Source organism: Eptesicus fuscus, chromosome 8 (genome assembly GCF_027574615.1).
Source record: "Eptesicus fuscus isolate TK198812 chromosome 8, DD_ASM_mEF_20220401, whole genome shotgun sequence".
Classification (NCBI taxonomy): domain Eukaryota; kingdom Metazoa; phylum Chordata; class Mammalia; order Chiroptera; family Vespertilionidae; genus Eptesicus; species Eptesicus fuscus.
The window spans coordinates 3,544,999-3,560,373 of record NC_072480.1 but is presented as its reverse complement, the minus strand read 5'-3'; the positions used below and the strand labels follow the sequence as shown (position 1 = coordinate 3,560,373).

The following is a 15,375-nucleotide window of genomic DNA, read 5'->3' as shown; positions in this document are numbered from 1 at the left end:
GCCCCTAACATTTTCTCTTCTAAGTTTTAAAATTAATTAGGTGTGTTTATTATGCTTGAAAAATTACCGGGGAAGCTCTGCCAAATAAGAATTAATAATAATAACTATTTTTAATATATATATATATATATATATATATATATTTGTATTAAAATGGATAATCTGGAAATTTCAGTGTGCTCTAGAAAGGAACTTGCAAAGATTCAGAGTTGAGTTCAAATAGGAAATTCTTAAGGGTAGCAAGTGTCCTTCTGTGACACCAGGCAAGCCTAGGGTAATAGTTGCCTATGGGAATCCTCTGGCAATAGTACTCCAGATGTTTGTGATTCACACATTGGGACATTTATGAATTGTTTACAGTTCATAAATTGTTCTTTGGGCATTGTGATTTTTATTGAAACAGAATTTCTCTCCCTAGAAATCACCCATTGTTTTGAAGCCCATTGTTTCTAAGTTTGTTCTTTATATATTAAAACTATATTATGTACCCACTTCCACTCAGTACCCACTTCCAATGAGCTATGTGCATGAAAATCTTGCATATTGTTTGTTCTTTATATATTAAAACTATATTAAATCTAAGAATATAAACTTTTATGTCATTTCATAACAATTATTATTTGCCAAGAAATATTACCTTAGAATATTATATCTTACTTAAAAGTAAGGTTCTTTGTCATTTGTTTTATGGTCAAGTCTATAACCATGTCATTTTAAGTTTGTCATTTTTCATTCTTATGACTTTGTTCAAAATATTACTAATTTTTTAAATGTTTGTTTCTATTTTATTTGTGTATTTTAATTCTTTATTGTTTAAAGTGTTACATAAGTCTCCTTTTTCACCCATTGACCTCTCCCTGGTCGCCCCCACCTCCCTCAAAATATTACTAATTTTTAAGAAATCTCTCTGTTTTTCAGATATAAGGAAGCTTATTTTTATTTCCCTATAATGATTTGGTAAATTATATTTTTATAAGCAATATGGAAGCATTTATATTTTTCTCCCTACCTTATTCCTTCAGAATATGATAACCCTCAATGAGTATTACTTCATAGCAATATATTTATTTGAATAAAACCAATAAGAATCTATTTTCTTTATAAAACTAGGTTCCAATTATTAACTAAGACTTTTACTAGAATGTCATATCTGAGAGAGACATGCCAAGCCTCTAGATGTCACTAAAAGTCTTAAGGAATAAAAGTTGACTTTGCCGAAACCGGTTTGGCTCAGTGGATAGAGCGTCGGCCTGCGGACTGAAGGGTCCCAGGTTCGATTCCGGTCAAGGGCATGTACCTTGGTTGCGGGCACATTCCCAGTAGGGGGTGTGCAAGAGGCAGCTGCTGATCGATGTTTCTAACTCTCTATCCCTCTCTCTTCCTCTCTGTAAAAAATCAATAAAATATATTTTAAAAAAAAAAGTTGACTTTAAAGCCAGTAAGAATACCTTGAAGAAATGGCTTGGTTCCTTGCTTGTTCACTTGATTCACAGCAATCTTTTCAGATAAGGAATGAAGGTTGCTTTCCTGGGAGATGGCAGAGAGAATCTCAAGACATTTTGGGGACCTCAATAACTTGAGGAATCCACCCAAACCCTTGCAGGCAAAGCCAGATGGCAGCTGTGTGACTTGCCTTCTGTGCCCTGAGAGGCTGACTGAAACTCAATCTGAATATTCATCTTATAAGTAAAATTCCAGCAAAGTAAGTCTGGAAAAGCCTATATAATCAATTACTATTCTTATTGTGTTTATACAAATAATCAGCTCAAGTTAAAACCTAATACAGTGTCTTTAATAAAAATGAGGGTGATTTCTAGGGAGAGAAATTCTGTTTCAATAAAAATCACAATGCCCAATTATAGGCATTAAACCCCAGTGCAGTTAACTGTCTTCAAACCTCAGCACCTAACAACATCACCAGAGATATTCTACCTATAGACAGTCTGTCAAGTTGTCACTGCTTGCTTTCTTTCCAGCAAAAGCCTTACATTTAGAAATCTTCTCAACTGATTTATAATTTACTATATTGATTAATCTTAGTGTTCTTTCTGTTTTCATAGGATATATGCCTATGATCCTATTAAATACCTAATTACTTATTTATCTTGAATTAAATCTATTTTTTATAAGTCCCCACAAGAACCTCATCCTGATACTCTTATAAGTCCATTGAGGACCTCAAACTCTTCTTCAAGAAACAAAAACCAATTACGAATAAGTAATGTAATAAGTAAACATTAATATAATTGTCCTACACTCCTTATAGCATAGCCACCCTCACACCACCACACTAGCCTTCAGGACTGTCCATTACAAGCCCTTCTCTCTAGGTAACTCTCATTCAGATTCTCAGGTAGGGGCATTCTGATAACCTTGAAAGCCAGCCTGAAGCAATTATAGAAGATGTACCTTTGCCCATGTTCCACAGTTTCGAGTCCATTATTAAGAATAATATCATTGCCCAGCCAGCGTGGCTTAGTAGTTGAGCATCAATCTGTGAACCAGAAGATCATGGTTTGATTCCCGGTTGGGACACATGCCCAGGTTACGGGCTCTATCCCAGTGTGGGACATGCGGGAGGTGGCTGATCAATAATTCTCTCTCATCATTGATGTTTATGTCTCTCTTCCCCTTTCTGAAATCAATTAAAAAATATTTTTTAAAAATAATATCATTAAAAATTAGAAGGGGGAAGTTGAATATATCCAAAGTGTTCTGTTTTTCTTCACCACCAGGGCGTTAAAACATCTGGACCTGTTTACCCACTAGAACCTTGAAATTGAAGCCCATACTATTTGGCTGAAAGTGCCTTTGCCTATGCTACTGTCAGTCTTTCTGTTCCATGTGTCTAGATTGGGGTGGATGGGATGCACTCCTCAAGACTTATGAGTTTAAGGCAAAGCCCAGCATGCAAAACTCTAGGTCCACGATAATGTTTTTTTACCTCAGGGAGGACTTCTCTTTAATCTCATTGTGTGTATATGAACTTATTTTAGGCAGAAAATTGTTTATTTCTAATATACTTTTTGTTAGTGATTGCTGGACTTGATGGTATTCTTTAAACCCAGCGTCCTCAAACCACATGCGGGTGTTTTTGCCATTTTGTTTTTTTACTTCAAAACAAGATCTGTGCAGTGTGCATAGGAATTTGTTCATAGTTTTTTTTAAACTATAGTCCGGCCCTCCAACGGTCTGAGGGACAGTGAACTGGCCCCCTGTTTAAAAAGTTTGAAGACCCCTGCTAAACGGATGGCCATTGCTCAATTAGCTAGTGATGGGGAGGGAGGCACTAGTGGAAATGCACAAAGGAAAGGGCATATGGAAAAGAGGTCATGGGTAACCCAGACCAGTTACAGTGAGTCAAAGCAAGGTCTGCAGATGGACTGTATTATGAAATTTTCTGAGTCAAGTAAGTTGACTGACTGAGCCTGTAGGTCCCCTTCACCTTCCAGGGTGGGTACTTGCCTGGGCTGCGTGGTCTCAGTTCTCTCCTCCCCTTCACTCTGACTGGCTTTCCTGCTGAGCACCTCGATGTGTTTACTTACATCCATCAAGATATTTTTCACATAATTTATTTGTTACCTATAAACTTTATTGAATAGATACCTGGTAGAATGTTGCTGGTTATTAAGTAGTTTCAGCCACACACTGAAAATACATAAATATTCTCAACTGATTCATAATCATTAAATTTTTATCCTAAATGTCCTCTGGCCTCCCCCATGTTTGACCTTCACATTTGCTGCCTTTTCCTGCATCAACAAGAATTACCTATAGGAGTATTAGAGCCTTGTATTTACTGCTGACACCCCATCTTTATGCTCAGTGTATGGGCTGTCATATTCAAAGACAAACCAGTTTTTTTCTCCCAGGCTTGTAAGCAAAAGGTCAAAGAGGATACCAAAAGCCACAACCCCAGCAGGGTATCAGCTATTGGGCTGTGGTTGCTTATATAGATATATCTATGGAAATCTATTATATATCTCCCAGGTAATATCTCCCTGACTGTTAGAATCGAATAGAATTGCCAAATAGAATTCCTTTTAATTGCATGGACAATTGCTCAGTACATAAGACTAAGTAGACAGCGGATCCTAACTCTTTGTCAAGCTCAGACTCAGCTCATGGAGGCAGTGGGTCAGGACATGCTTGTTATGACATTCATATTCCACAGTGGAAGCCTGGATTCTGCAGCTACAAGCTACAGGAGCTGTACTTATGTACCCATACCCCCTTGTCTATACTAGTGCTGATGCTGGAGTTACAGACACAAGGATAAAAGGAAAGTACTATCAAGTTCCTGCTCTGCTGCCCCAGCCTCAAAATGAACTGGAGATGAGAGGTCCAGTACACATCTGGATCAGGTGCTAAGGGGAGGGAATGGAGTCAACTTGGGCTCATCTAAGCTCAACACTACTGAAAGTTATTCTTTCAATCTTCAAAGTACTGTTTCAAAAATGAATAATTAAAAATGTGCTTTCTGAAATTTTGATGACTCAGTTCATTTTTTATTGGAATTGAAACTAAGAGGCCAGTACTGACTTTCTCTTTGGCACAGGAATTTTTCATTAATAAAGACCATTAGGAAACCAGGTCCAAATTCCATTTGGCTATTAATAGAGTGAGACTCCTTTCATTCAAGGAAGCTAATGGCTTTAACCACCCCAAGTCTCTGTAGGTGTTCACATTAAAGATTTATGTCTCTTCAGAAAGGATATATGCACCCCTATGTTCATATCAGCACAATTTGCAATAGCTAAGATTTGGAAACAGCCTAAGTGCCCATCAGCAGATGAGTGGGCTAAAAAACATTGGTACATCTACACAATGGAATACTATGCTGCTATAAAAAAGAAGGAACTCTTACCATTTGCAGCAGCATGGATGGACCTGGAGAGAATTCTGCTGAAGCATGGTAGCAATCATCTTGGGTAAAAACTGCTGTTTAATTTTTCACCCTGCTGTTCTGGCTTCTGTAATTGTTTGCTTGCTAAAATAATAGAGAAGTTATTTTGATTTCCTGAACTTATATAAATCACCCTATTCAAGTATATACCCCATTGATTGTGGTTTTGCTGCTCTTTCAAAATCCATTCCTCTGCACCTGGAGACCAGGACAGCACAATTGCTTTAATTGCTTCAGTGGCTCCAGGGAATGTATTTTCTGTTGACTCAGTGACTCCAAGACCTAAAACTATAATTAATCCTTGTAAATAACTAACTGGCTCAATTTAGCTTCTGTAACTGCTTTTTGAAAACCAGGTTCCTCATTCCAAACCTAAAGATGTAATCTATACCTTTGTGATATTTGCCTATATAAGCCTGATGGTACTACCATTTGTGGCTGTGAGATTTGGAGTGCTATTGCACCCTTGTAGCTGCCGGCTTATGAAATAAATGTGGCTCCTTAATTCAACTTCTTGAGGCATCATTGTGTGATTCGCAGGGTACATTACAACAATGCTAAGTGAAATAAGCCAGTTGGAGAAAAATAAATATCACATGATCTCACTCATATGTGAAATATAATGAACAACATAAACTGATGAACCAAAATAGATCCAGAGACAAAGAAACACTGAACAGACCACCCAACCTCAGAGGGACGGCAGGGGAGGTGCGGGTGGGGGTTAGAGATCAACCAAAGGACTTGTATGCATGCATATTAGAATAACCAATGGACACAAACACTGGGGTGGTGGGGGCTTGTCCTAGAGGGTGGGAGTGGCTGGGGAGGGGTCAATTCGGGAAAAAGGAGATATATGTAATACTTTAAACAATAATTAAAAAAAGATTTATAGACAAAGGAGAGGTTCTACAAGATGGTGACTGGCAGGAAGGTAGGGAGGGAGAGAGTGTGAAAAAGTGAGGGAGTGATAGAGGAGTGTATGGATGTGTGTGGTGTGTGTGTGTATGAGCTAAAGATAGCTAAATCCTGCAGGTCGTGCAAGGGGCTGCAAACCGGGCTGTCTTAGACGGTGGAACCCTGCTGCCACCGTGGACACTCCGGGGGTGGCCAGCACGGGCACAGAGACCACGCCATCTTGAAAAACAGAGCTGCTTAAGACTAGGCTCCTGGCCTCAGCACCACCCAGGCTGATCTCAGACACAAACTGGGACCCTGCTGCCACTGGGGACAGAGATTTGTGACCACAGCTGCAGACCCACAGACACCAAGAATCCAGACATCCTGCCCGCAGATTCTGTGAGTCACAGAGCCCATCCCCTCCCCCACAGGCTTGTGACAGTGCCATAGGAACTGCTAGACCCACCCCTCGCACAGGGCCGCAGCGCAGCTATAGGAATTTGAGCCTGGGAGTGCTCTGACACTGGAAATCTATTCCCCACAACTCAATTGGGCGACCAAACCCCATGCCCACGCAGGGAGGCAGTGCCACCTGACTTCGATTCTGGGCAAGCACAAGAAGTCTGTTTTCACAGCACAGGAGTGGACCTCCTGCCAACACAGTGCTACTGTGCAACGTGGTCCCCCAAGCTGACCGGGACTCTGATTCTCCAGGCAAGAGGCAGCACTGGGCAGCAGTGACTTGACTCTGTTTCTCATCGCATGTGTCTGGGATCCCTGATTCCCAGTGCATTCACACTAAGAGCCAGTAACTCCAATTCTTGGTGCATGCACACACACGGACCCTGATTCTCAGCACGAGGCTACACCAAGCAACAGAGACTCTGACACTCAATTTTTGGTGTGGAAAAAGGGAATGCTGACTCCTGGCATGTGCTAGGGGACTTTGATTTTTGGCACACGCCAGCAGGGTCTCTGTTTCAGTGAGGCACAGGAGGGGTCCCTGTTTCACAAGGCCACACTGAGCGCTGGTGACTCTGATCCTGGGCGAGCACGGCTCTCACCAACCCATGGCAGCCACATGTCTTAGTGTCGGAGCTCTTCAATGACACTTGGGTGGTGTGAAGCTCCCACTGCAAATGGCCCAGGCCCATGCAACTTGACCTTTGAACCTTCTGGTGATAGTCAAAATGGAGAGACTACACAATCACCAGAGGAAAGAAAATGAGGAATCACCAAGAAAGAAAATTAGTGAAATGGAAGCATGCAACATGACAGAAAGAATTCAGAGTAACAGAGATACAGCAGATGGATGAGAAAATCAACAACCTATGCAAAAATCAGGAAGAAATCAAAAGTGATATAGCTATAATCAAAAACACCATGGAAAGTTTCAACAGTAGGCTAGAAGAAGCAGAGGACCAAATCAGTGAGTTAGAAGATAAGGTAGAGAAACAAGCTCAATCTGAACAGCAACTGGAGAAAAATATTAAAAAGCAGGAGGAGAGCCTAAGGGAAGCTTTGGGACAACACGAAATGAAGTAACATACATATAATAGGGCTTCCAGAAGGACAAGAAGAGCAGCAGGGATTAGAAAAACTATTTGAAGAAATAATGACAGAAAACTTCCTGGATATGGGGAAGAAAAAAGTTACACAAGTACAGAGAGTCCCAAGCAAGATGAATCCCAAAAGACCCACACCAAGACACATCATAATTACAATAGCAAATGTTAATGAGAAAGAGAGAATCTTAAAGGCTGCAAGAGAGAGACAGAGAGTTACCTACAAAGGATCCCCCATCAGATTATCAAATGATTTCTCAACAGAAACACATCAAGCTAGAAGAGAATGGAAGGTGGTATACAAAGTGATGCAAAGCAAAGGGCTGAATCCAAGAATTCTCTATCCAGCATGATTATCAATCAAAATTGAAGGGGAAATAAGGAGCTTTGCAGACAAAAAAGGCTAAGGGAGTTTATCACTATGAAGACAGCAATGCAAGAAATGCTAAAGGAATGCTGTAAAAAGAAGAAATAGAAAGGGAGGAAGGAACACGGGCATAAAGTACAGAAATAGCTACAAACAAGTACATATCAATAATAATATTAAACCTAAATGGATTAAATGCTCCAATCAAAAGACATCCAGTGAGTGAATGGATAAGAAAACATAACCCCTATATATATTGTCTACAGGAGACCCACCTCAGAACAAGGGACTCACACAGACTGAAAGTGAAGGGATGGAAAAATACCTACCAGGCAAATAGAAATGAAAAAAAAAAAAAAAAAAAAAAAGCTCGGGTAACAATACTTATATCTGACAAAATAGATGTCTAAATGAAGACCATAACAAGAGAAAATAAAGGCCACATCATAATTCTAAAGGGATCGATACAACAAGAGGATATAACTCTGGTAAATATTTATGCACCCAATGCAGGAGCACCAAAATACATAAAAAAACTTCTGGAACATATCAGGGAAGAGATTGACAGCAACACAATCATAGTAGGAGACTTGAATACCCCATTAACATCACTGGATAAATCCTCTAGACAATAAATTAGCAAAGAAACATCAATCATAAACGCCTCACTAGATCAGATGTACTTAATTGACATCTTTAGAACATTCGACCCCAAAACTACAGAATATACATTCTTCTCAAGCGCACATGGGACATTTTCAAAGACAGACCACATATTGGGACACAGGCAAAGTCTCTCCAAATTCAAAAGGATTGAAATCATATCAAGCATCTTCTCACATCACAATGGCATAAAATTAGAAATCAATTACAGTAAAAACAATCACAAAAATTCAAACACTTGGAGGCTGAATAACACATTATTAAACAATGAGTGGGTTACCAAAGAGATCAAAGAAGAAATAAAACACATCCTGGAAACAAACAACAATGAAAACACAACAATTCAAAATCTTTGGGACACAATGAAAGCAGTCCTGAGAGGGAAGTTCATAACATTACAGGCCTACCTCAAAAAAAACAAGAAAATTGGTAATAAACCATCTGACTCTGCAACTTGAAGAATTAGAAAGAGAGCAACAGTAAAAGTCCAGTGTGATCAGAAGAAAGGAAATAATAAAGATCAAAGAGGAAATAAATGACCTAGAGACCAATACATAAGATCAATGAAACCAAGAGATGGTTCTTTGAAAGGACAAACAAGATTGATGAACCTCTAGCCAGGCTCACCAAGAAGCAAAGAGAGAGGATCCAAGTAAACAAAACAGAAACAAAAGAGGTGAAATAACAACAGACCCCACAGAAATATGAAGAAACGTAAAAAAAAAAATACTATGAGCAACTCTACTCCAACAAACTGGTAAACCTAGAAGAAATTGACATATTCCTAAAAAATACGACCTTCCAGAACTCAACCAGGAGGAATTAAAAAATCTGAATATGCTGATAACTATGGAGGAAATTGAAGCATTAAAAAAAAAAAAAAAAACCTTCCTACAAACAAAAGTCCTGTACCAGATGGCTTCACAGGGGAGTTTTAGCAAACATTCAAAGAAGAAATAAAACCTATCTTCCTCAGACTATTCAAAAAAATTCAAGAGGAAGGAACACTTCCAAGCTCTTTCTACAAAGCCATTTGGGATTACCCTAATCCCAAAACCAGATAAAGACAATACAAAGAACGAGAATACAGGCCAATGTCTCTCATGAACATAGACGCCAAAATCCTCAACAAAATTCTAGCAAATCTAATACAGCATTACATTAGAAAGATTATACACCATGACCAAGTGGGATTTATCCTCGGGATGAAGGATGGTACAACATCCGCAAATCAATAAATGTGATACACCACATAAACAAACTGAGAGATAAAAACCATATTATCGTATCCATTGATGCAGAAAAAGCATTTGACAAAATCCAACACCCTTTCTTGATAAAAACTCTCAGCAAGGTGGGAATAGAAGGATTATATCTCAACATAATAAAAGCCATATATGACAAACCCACAGTCAACATCATACTCAATGGGCAAAAACTAAAACCATTTCCCCTAAGAACAGGAACAAGACAGGGATGACCACTCTCCCCACTCCTCTTTGACATAGTACTGGAAGTACTAGCCATTGCGATCAGACAAGAAGAAGAAATAAAAGGCATCCAAACTGGAAAAGAAGTAAAACTGTCCTTATTCACGGATGACATGATATTGTACATAGAAAATCCCAAAGACACCATGAATAAACTACTAGACTTAATAAATGAATTCAGCAATGTAGCAGGATACAAAATTAACACCCGGAAGTCTATGGCTTCTCTGTAAACCAATAATGAACTCCCAGAAAGAGAATTTTAAAAGCAATCCCATTTACCATTGCACCAAAAAAAAAATTAAGATACTTAGCAATCAACTAAGGTGGTAAAAGACCTGTGTGCTGCGCCAGCATGGCCAAGGGTGAACCTGAGGAGGGGCAGTGAAGGATTGAAGAAAAGACAGATAAGAGAATACATCTGGGGCTCGGTGGATCTCCTGTGCCTGGATGAGGACACAAAAGACCCAGCCTGCAAGCCAATGCTTCATTTTATAGTCTGATTAAAACAAGAGTAGATTAACATGTATACAAGTGTTCTTGTTTTGGCAACACTTGCTGCACCTCCCACAGTCCATTAGCTACTTAGGAGGAAATTAGGGAGGGCTACAAAGTCAGGCTTAATTATGCTGGGAGAGCTTTGCCCTCCCGGCTGGGATTTGTTTGTGGCCCTGCCACAGGTCAGCCTGAGGCTTGACCCTAGAGCCACTCCCTACAGACCTGTACTCAGAAAATAATGGGATGTTGAAAAAAGAGATAGAGAAAGATATAAACAAATGGAAGAACATACCATGTTCATTGATTGGTAGAATCAACATCATTAAAATATCCATACTGCTCAAAGCAATCTACAGATTCAATGCACTCCCCATTAAAATACCGACAGAATATTTCAGAGACCTAGAACAAACACTCCAAAAATTCATCTGAAATAAAAAAAAGACTCTGAATAGCCACAGCAATCCCAAGAAAGAAGAACAAAGTTGGAGGGATCACAATACCAGATATCAAGCTATATTACAAAGCCACAGTTCTCATATCTGCCTGGTACTTGCACAAGAACAGACATATAGACCAATGGGACAGAACAGAGAACCCAGAGATCAACACTAGCCACTATGCTCAATTAATATTTGACAAAGGAGGCAAGACAGTCTCTTCAATAAATGGTGCTGGGAAAACTGGTCAGATACATGCAAAAATATGAAACTAAATCGCCAGCTTACACCATACACAAAAACAAACTCAAAATGGCTAACTGTCTTAAACATAAGACGGGAAACAATGAAAATCCTACAAGACTCCATAGGCAACAAAATAGCAGACATATGACATAGCAATACCTTTACTGACACATTTCCTAGGGCAATGAAAACTAAAGAAAAAATAAACAAATGAAACTACATCAAAATAAAGAGCTTCTGCACAGCAAAAGAAACCATCCACAAAACAAGTAAGCCCACTGCATGGGAGAACATATTTGCCAATGATATTTCAGATAAGGGTTTAATCTCCAAAATTTACAGAGAACTCATACAACTTAACAAAAGGAAGATAAACAATCCAATCAAAAAATGGGCAAAGGATCTAAATAGACACTTTTTGAAAGAGGACATACAGAAGGCCTAGAAACATATGAAAACATGCTCAGTCACGAATCATCTGAGAGATGCAAATCAAAACAACAATGAGGTACCATCTCACACCTGTCAGAATGGCTATCATCAACAAGTAAGCAAATGACAAGTGCTGGCGAGGATGTGGAGAAAAAGGAACCCTTCTGTGCTGGGGGCTAATTCCAGCAAGTCATAAATGCAAGAAGTTCATCCAAAGGTTGGTGAACATTGAGGCTTCATAGGGCTGAGTCATATTACCTGCTTCTGGAAAAGCCGAAAACATTTCCCCAAACCTGAAGACACATATCATTGCCTGCTGCCAGACAGCTGAGGGCATTTCCCCAAATCCTGAAAATCTACATGTTATTACCTGCCACTGGCCAAACAGCTGAACAGCTGAAGGCAGTTCCCCAAACCTGATACTTTACTACTTACCAAACTTTACCTTTTATATGTGTGTTTGCTTTGCTTTAGGACAAAAATGTGTGAATAAAAAGCTCTGGGTCTGGAGATCCAAGGAGAATTTACTTACTAAAACTAAGCCTTCCCTGGCTCCCCCATGTATTCCAATTTTATCTTTCATGTATAGTCTCTTTATTAATTTACTCACAGCCATTCTCCAGATTCCTGAACCCTTCTAGATACTGAGAAACACCCTGGTACTCCTGCACTGCTGGTGGGAATGCAGCCTGGTGCAGCCACTGTGGAAAACAGTATGGAGTTTCCTCAAAATACTAAAAATGAAACTCCCACTTGACCCAGTGATCCCACTTCTAAGAATATATCCCAAGAAACTAGAAACACCAATCAGAAAGGATATATGTACCCCTATGTTCATAGCAGCACAATTTACCATAGCTAAGATTTGGAAACAGCCTAAGTGCCCATCAGAAGATGAGTGGATTAAAAAACTGTGGTACATCTACACAATGGAATACAATGCTGCTGTAAAAAAAGAAGTAATTCTTACCATTTGCAACAGCATGGACGGAACTGGAGAGCATTATGCTAAGTGAAATAAGCTAATCAGAGAAAGATAAATATCACATAATCTCACAGATTTGTGGAATATAATGAACAACTTACACTGATGAACAAAAACAGGTCCAGAGACAGAGAAGCATCGATCAGACCGTCAAACCTCAGAGGGAAGGTAGGGGGAGAGATGAACCAAAGGACTTGTATGCATGCATATAAGCCTAACCAATGGACACAGACAACATGGGGTGAGGGCATGAGGAGGGGCAATGGAGGGATAAGGACACATATGTAATACTTTATTCAATAAAGAAAAAATAAAAAGAAAAAATATTCAGTGCTTAAAGAATACCGTTTTTGTCTTAATTGCAGTTTAGGAAGCATGGTTTTTCTTCCCTATTTCTATTCCCAATTTAATTCCTAACTCTCAAATTCAACATAGAATCTACAGAGAGATGTTAACTGTTTCAGCACATGATATGTATTCATCTAACCATTTCTTTTCCCTGGCCAAAAAGTTAAGCTACTTTTCCTAGCCCATATGTAAGCAGAATTATGTGTATTTCCAGCCTGAGGAAGTTAAATTCCAGTTTGCTTTCTCCAGGTTCTCTTATCCATTAATACATCTGAAAACATAGATTTCTAAGTTGGCAGAGTTGAAAAATGTTAAGTAGCCTGGGGCCACTATTTAAAGGCAAGCTGGCCAACTTACTTTAAGCCGCTGGAATTTGGACCTTGTTACTGCAGCATAGTCTAGCCTAAGCTGACCAACATTACAATCCATACAATACAGGATCTATAAGATGTGAATTCTGCAAAGCTTGTTTCAGAATCCTAAAAGTTTAGCTCTATATTGTTATGATCAAAATGCCTCTTTTCATCTCCTTGAATTTAGGGAATAAAGAAATGTCTTCTATGCTCAATGAGCCCTAGAAGAGTGTTCTCTGCAATATTTCCTGCCCACCCCACCCTAAATCACTGTCCTTGCCACCATTGGCCCATGGACTGAGCTTATTCTGATTGCTTTGGCCTCTGCCATTTAACTGCTCCATAAGCACAAATAACTTTGCATTAGTCATTCTGTTGCTGGTGGACCTTGATGAAGGTATCTCCCTACCATTCTACCACAAAGGCAAAGATTTGGGCCTTTATGTCATCATGAGATGATATTTTTTAACAATCAAAGAATAAATCATTCAGTTAAAAAGCTTTTATTTATGCATTTGAAAAGCAAGAGTGATTTATGATACATCAGAGCTCATGCAAAAGAAAGTTGTTGTTGCTCATTAAATGACAGCTCAGGACTTCCTTTTTTTTTTCTTTTATTCTAACCCAAAACATGTTTTATTGATCTGGGTGTGTGTGTGTTTGTGTGTGTTGTGTGTGTGTGTGTGTGTGTGTGTGTGTGTGTGTAACATCCATGTGAGAAACAAACATTGATCGGTTGCCTCCCATTCATGCCCCAACTGGGCATCGAACCCACCACCTAGGTATGTGTCATAACTGGGACTCAAACCTATAGCCTATTGGTGTATGGGATGATGCTCCAACCAACTGAGCTACCTAGCCAGGGCTCTTCTCTTTTGAAGACAAATATCTTTCCTTTAAGGCAGATGGAGAAATGTAAAGGCCAAAAAGACAGCAAAATCCTGGATCTGTCTCTCAAAAACCCATTAATATTCCCAATTCCAATCTAAGAAATTCTATTATTTCAAAATTCTAATGAAAGTTTTCCCTTATCGCTAGCTTATTACTATAAATGTATGATTTATGAAGTGAATGAACTTTGTACAATACATAGATACTATATGCACTGACCTTAAAGTGTAAGTTTTCTTTTTAACTTCATTTTATCCAAATATGCTCTGTAAAGTTTATACTTCCCAGTGATATCACCTTATAATTGACTATATCCAGGGCCAAGATTGCCTATAAAAAGTATAATCCATTCATTTATTTAATAATTTTTTTAATTTAATAAATCTTTATTGTTCAGATTATTACAATTGTTTCTCCTTTTTCCCCCCATAGCTCCCTTCCACCCAGTTCCCACCCCACCCTCTGCCCTTACCTCCCCCCCCCCCACTGTCCTCATCCATAGGTGTATGATTTTTGTCCAGTCTCTTCTGGCATCCCCCATACCTCTTTCCCCCCGAGAATTGTCAGTCCACTCCCTTTCTATGCCTCTGATTCTATTATATTCACCAGTTTATTCTGTTCCTCAGATTTTTAATTAACTTGATTTTTAGGTTCACTTGTTGATAGGTATGTATTTGTTGTTCATAATTTTTATCTTTACTTTTTTCTTCTTCTTCCTCTTCTTAAAGAATACCTTTCAGCATTTCATATAATACTAGCTTGGTGGTGATGAACTCCTTTAGCTTTTTTCTTATCTGTGAAGCTCTTTATCTGACCTTCCATTCTGAATGATAACTTTGCTGGGTAGGGTAATCTTGGTTGTAGGTTCTTGCTATTCATCACTTTGAATATTTCTTGCCACTCCCATGTGGCCTGCATAGTTTCTGTTGAGAAATCAGCTGACAGTCGTATGGGTGCTCCCTTGTAGGTAATTAACTGTTTTTCTCTTGCTGCTTTTAATATTCTCTCTTTGTCTTTTGCCCTTGACATTTTAATTATGATGTGTCTTGGTGTGGTCCTCTTTGGATTCCTTTTGTTCGGGGTTCTCTGCGCTTCCTGGACTTGTAAGTCTATTTCTTTCACCAGGTGGGGGAAATTTTCAGTCATTATTTCTTCAAATAGGTTTTCAGTATCTTGCTCTCTCTCTTCTTCTGGCAACCCTATAATTCTGATGTTGTTATGCTTGAAGTTGTCCCAGAGGCTTCTTACACTATCTTCAACTTTTTTGATTCTTTTCTTTTTTCTTTTCCAG

The 15,375-nt window shown here is 39.0% G+C and overlaps 1 long non-coding RNA gene across 1 annotated transcript in view; it reads right to left on the bottom strand.

Moving 5' to 3' along the window:
- LOC129150027 (uncharacterized) overlaps nt 1-15,375 on the bottom strand; it is a 52,250-nt gene that overhangs the window by 5,583 nt on the left and 31,292 nt on the right. The window contains exon 2 of the long non-coding RNA XR_008556811.1: nt 4,868-4,990. This is a non-coding gene — a long non-coding RNA (uncharacterized LOC129150027). The remainder of the gene's footprint in view (nt 1-4,867; nt 4,991-15,375) is intronic.